The 5,608-nt window shown below is 50.4% G+C and overlaps 1 pseudogene; it reads left to right on the forward strand.

Annotated features, from left to right (window-relative positions):
* Positions 1–2,078: 2,078 nt before the first annotated feature.
* Positions 2,079–4,857, forward strand: LOC134357811 (modulator of apoptosis 1-like; annotated as a pseudogene).
* Positions 4,858–5,608: the final 751 nt, after the last annotated feature.

Genomic DNA, 5,608 nt, shown 5'->3' on the forward strand with positions numbered 1-5,608 from the left:
CATTAATGGGATTATATTGTAGACCACCCAACAATCCATGGGATTTAGAGGAGATAATTTGTAGAGAGATCACAGACTGTTGCAAGAAACATAAGGTTGTGATAGTAGATGATTTTAATTTTCCATATATTGACTGGGACTCCCACACTGTAAAAAGGCTAGATGAGAAAGAGTTTGCCAAATGTGTTCAAAATGTTTCCTTAAGCTGTACATAGATGTCCCAACTAGAGAGAGTGTGATACTTGATTTCCTACTAGGGAATGAGACAAAGCAGGTGACAGCAGTTTGAGTAGGGAAACACTTTGAATCTAGTGATCACAATGCCATTGGTTTCAAGGTAATTATGGAAAAGGATAGGTCTGGTCCTCATGTTGAGGTTCTAAATTGCAGAAAGGCCTAATTGTGCAGATGTAGTTATCAGGGTGTTGGAGGTCTCCCAAAGTTCCCACATCTCACACAAGGAACATATCACTAACTCTGGACCCATTCTGAGCACTCTAGCTATGTACTAACAGAAAGAAAAAGAACTTACTAGAAGCTTACTTAGAACCTCTGCCTGTGCTTACCCAAGCCTGTTGAACCAAAGTCAGACCACTCTAACAATGCCCCACTCACACAATGGCCATTCCCACAATGACTGCTCCACTTACACCTCCTTTCTTTTTATTGCCTCAAATAAGACCCACTTCCAATGAGACCCGCAGTTTTCAAATGACTCCCACCCTTCAAGATGTCACTCTCTCACTCGTTACTTCAGTAACTCACTGCCAATGAGATTTGCAATTTTCAAATAGCTCCCACCCCTCAAGATGTCAGCAAGGGATTAGCATCCAGATGAAATGATCATGCAATTTGTGGCAGATTTAAGACAGATTGCTCAACACCGCAAGTATGGTTCACAGTGTTTCAAATCAAGTTGCTGGATCGCTTAACTGTTGAATCAAAGATATATGCTCATAAGGGGCTGCTCAGTGAGAAGAAACTGAATTTCAAGCAGACATTTTATTTTGAGAAGGAGGCATCAGTCAAGCAAACACAGAACTTGCAAACATCACCCAATGGAGGTTCATCATGAGGCATAATTTCTACAAGTAAAGAGGGAACTGCAACAAATTGACAGAGATGTGACGGAGTACAGAGATGATGAATTTGCTAGCTCGAACTGTGACTAGAGGGATATTTGTCTACAGTTTACTCTAGAGTAAATCAAAACTATGGCAAACTCAACTAACTAAGCTGTGTTAATCCTACTGAGAAAAATTGGGTGAAAGGGATTGCAAATACCTGCAGAAGTGAGGACTTGGATGGATCATATAGACTGTATGTGATAAGTCAAAAGTCTTTTGAACCTTTCTTTATACATGTAAGGGGTTTCTTCTTTTACGTTACTGCGTATGCTAATCAAAATGGCTTCTTTGTTATGTTATAATTAAAATGGTTTCTCTGTGATGTTAACTACTGAGACAGTGATTCTTTTTCTAGCAGCTAGCAGCTTGTTTGGGTTATCAATAATGATAAGGATGGGATGAATCAATGGATGTCCATGCTGTTCTTTTTCTGGGGTGATACTCTGTCTCATATGGCTGGGAACCGATGTGTTTGGCGGGCTTTTCAGGAGAGACCGGGAGAAGACGGACGTGCTGGGAGCACGCTGGTGAATCACTTTGGGTGGTCCTGAGCGGTGAGTCAAGGAGGTCGGAGTGGATCGCAGGGTGAAGAGAGATGACTCCGGGTGTTTGATCTCCAACTGTGTGCACGAAGAAATTGAACTTTGATAAGTCTAGCGCCTTTTTCCTTTTCTTTTATATTGTATCCCTATTAATCTCATAGTCCCAGTAAGATTTATAAAGTGTAATCTGTAAAGTGTATATTGTGTGCTGTCTGATATTTGATGTTTGAGGTCGTAGCAGGTGGCATTACACAGCAACCGACGCAACTGGGAAACACGGTTGGGCGGCGGACGGGTTTTCCCTGAGATAAATACGAGCCGATATAGCTGAGTGTTACATTTGTGGGGGCAGCGTCCAGGATTGAATTTTCGGTAAGCTGTATAAATCGCCACATTTAGTAGCGCGGAGATGGATCGAGATAAGATTGTAAACTGGTGTGAGTTAGAGGACGTACCGGTTAATCATGCGTGCATATTAACTGGGGTGGATTTCTGCACTTCGGGAGAAGTACAAGTGCGAGGGTTGAGTTTGATCAAAGGTATCGGCCAGGTAGAACTGATAGCTAGAAGGTGCGGTAAAAAAGTGGAATTCAGCTGGGTGTTGGTTCGTACGAGTGCTGACGTCATGACGTTGGAACTGCCAGTGACAGTCGGCATCCCGGGCGAGGCGGGGCCGTGGGGCCTCCACAACCTCCCGGAGGAAGAAAATGAGGAGAGACCAGAGGAGGAGCTAGATGAGACCCCAGGGGATGTGCCAGTAGCCAGTGGTGGAGGGTCAGAATGGGAAGGCTTGGCCAGGCCCCGTCCCCCAGCTAGAGGTGACACCTCCAAGTTAGCAGTCACCATTACCTCCCTGGTGAGAAGGGCCGAGGGGCCAGGCCCGAAGCTGAGAATTTTCTCAGGAGCCACGCCTAGCCCAGAAGGGGAGGACAATTATGAAACATGGATTGAAAATACGACCCAGTTGTTAGAGGCTAGGCCAAGCTCGGATGAGGAAAAGAAACAGCGATTGGGGGAAAGTTTGCTGGGAGGGGTGGCCGGTATCATCCGGGAGCTGAAAGCTGAACAGCCCTCGGCTTCCCTGGCGGAGTATCTGGAAGCTTTGGAGGCAGTGTTTGGAATGTTGGGAGGTTCCTGGGACCTTTTAGCGGAGTTTCACCACATGCGGCAGGGAAGAGGGGAAAAGCTCTCAGAATACATTTTTCGGCTGGAGAGAATGCTTACTGGGTTGCGGTGGCGAGGGGTAGTGAATGCGGACGAGGTGGCAAGGTTGAGGATGAGTCAGATAGTTAGTGGTTCCCTGGGGGAGGGCAAGGTGGCTTGGAGTATCCGGCAGTCCAATAAAAGGAGCCCCCTCCATCATTCAGGCAGCTGATTAGAGAGTTGCAGAAGGATGAGAACGCATTGGGCCGGAACGGATCCTCAGCGGTACAAGAGGTGGTGGCCGGGTTGAGAACCGAGAAACACAAGGAGTCCCAAGGGGGTAGGGACCCCTCACTTGAGGGGATGGACAGGGAGAGTACCCCCTTCGGGGGACGGCCCACGCAGTGGGCTGGGAGTGGCGGGCATCTCGGGAGGAGAGGGGCGACGGGTAGCGTGTGCTGTAACTGTGGGAAAAAGGCACATTTCCGGCAGGAATGTGAGCGGCTGGGGGTGTGCTACAGCTGTGGGGAAGAGGGACACTTTCGGGGGGATTGTGAGAGACAAGATGACCCGCGGAGGGAGAGCCCCCGGGCGACTAAGAAGGGAGAGGTGGGGGAGAACTTTCTGGAGACCCTCTCGGTACACCCAGTGTTTCGAGCGGTGTTCGAAGAAGCAGGTGACCCCCAGGGGCTGGGTCCTGAGTTCAAACGAGGGACGGTGTGGTGTACTCAGGTGAGGCCTAAGGTGATACGGCCAGGGGAGGAGGCACTAGTGATGGGGACCCCCAGATTCCCCGGAGTACCGGTGGGCGAGGCCCTGTTAGTAGACGCCCCAGAAGACCTTGAAGGGGAGTCCCGGTTCCCGGCTGGGGTACTGGTGAGACCTGAATTGCAGAGGCCCTCGGCTGTACAGGCACGCCGGATGGGGGTGATTGTAAGGAACACAACGGAGAGGGAGATCACCTTTAAGCATGGGATGCCCCTCGTGCACTTGTTCCCGGTGACTGTGATGTCTGGCGCCCCTGCGATGCCCACTGGATGAAAACTATTGGAGAACAGGGGGCGGCTGACCGAGGAGGCCTTTAATTTTAAAGATTCCCCTGTACTGCCGGCATATAAGAGCAGGCTGGTAGAGAAGATGCTGAAGCTAGGGGATGTCTTTTCTCAGGGCGAGTTTGATGTAGGCTGTTCCAAAAGCACTCGGCACACTATCCGGGTGACAAATGACACTCCGTTTAGAGAAAGGTCGCAGTGGTTGGCCCCAGCAGATTTGCTGCAGTTGAAGGATGCAGGGATTATCGGGGAGTCCCAGAGCCCCTATGCGTCCCCCATAGTAGTGGCTAGGAAGAACAATGAGAAGGTATGCATGTGCATGGACTACAGGACCCTGAACCGGCGCACTATCCCCGACCAGTATACGGTCCCGAGGGTTGAAGACGCGTTGGCCTGTCTGAGTGGTGCCCAGTGGTTTAGTGTATTGGATTTGCGGAGTGGGTATTACCAGATTCCGATGAGTGAGGCCAATAAAGAGAAGACAGCCTTTATCTGTCCCCTGGGATTCTTTCATTTCGAACGAATGCCTCAAGGCATATCAAGGGCCCCAGCCACCTTCCAGAGGCTCATGGAGAGGACTGTGGGGATATGAACTTGCTTGAGGTGTTGGTGTATCTGGATGACCTGATAGTGTTTGGATCTACTTTGGAAGAACATGAGGAGCGGCTGCTGACACAGGCCCTGGTGTTGGCTTTTGCCAATCCCCGGAAGCCATAAGTGCTACACATTGATGCTAGCCGAGAGGGTCTGGGGGCTGTCCTGTACCAGGAACAGGGCAATGGATTGAGGCCAGTGGTGTTTGCCAGCCAAAGTTTGTCGTCTTTTGAGAGAAACTACCCCACTCACAAGTTGGACTTCCTGGCGCTGAAATGGGTGGTGGTGGACAAGTTGAGTGGCTATCTATACAGGGCCAAGTTTGAGGTGAGAACGGACAACAATCGTCTCACTTATATTCTGACCTCGGCAAAACTGGATGCTACTGGGCATCGGTAGTTGGCAGCCTTGTCTGCCTATGAGTTCAGCCTGAAGTACCGGTCGGGGAGTCAGAACATCAGATGCTTTATCTCATTGGGCGCATGAGAGCGTCCCTGCCCTGGGAGTGAAGGCCATGTGCGAGCAATGCTAAAGCAGGCGTCCCGATGGGGCCGGATCGGGCAGTGGATCAATTGGGGGCTGATGATGACGCACTACCCACTGTTTACTGTAATTTGGCTGCTCTGAGGGATAGGCAGTTGCCAGAGTTGAGCCCCCAGGAAGTGGGGGCGGCTCGGTGTAATGACCTGGGCATTGGCACTATCTGGTACGTGGCTAAAAAGGGGGATATGGCTCAGGCGGAGAAGGCGAAACATGCCTCAGTGCCCTTACTACTGAAGGAGTGGCCTCGGTTGAAGCTGAAGAACCAAGTCTTGTACCGGGTCACATCGCCCCCCGACCACCCCCGGCATTGCCAGCTGGTCCTGCCTGAGAAGTATAGGAAGACTGTGCTCCAGGCACTACATGATGATTCCGGGCACTTGGGGATGGAAAAGACCTATGGATTACTCAAGGACCGGTTTTACTGGCCCCGGATGAGGGGGGAGGTTGAAGAATACTGTAAGACATGCAGTTGCTGTATCTGGAGGAAGACCTTGCCTGCACAGGCAGCCCCTTTGTCCCACTTGCAGAGTGCGGGACCCATGGACCTGGTGTGTATGGATTTCCTGTCTATTGAGCCAGACACCAGCAACACCACAAATGTCATAGT

The sequence above is a fragment of the Mobula hypostoma genome, chromosome 2 (assembly GCF_963921235.1).
Source record: "Mobula hypostoma chromosome 2, sMobHyp1.1, whole genome shotgun sequence".
Lineage (NCBI taxonomy): Eukaryota > Metazoa > Chordata > Chondrichthyes > Myliobatiformes > Myliobatidae > Mobula > Mobula hypostoma.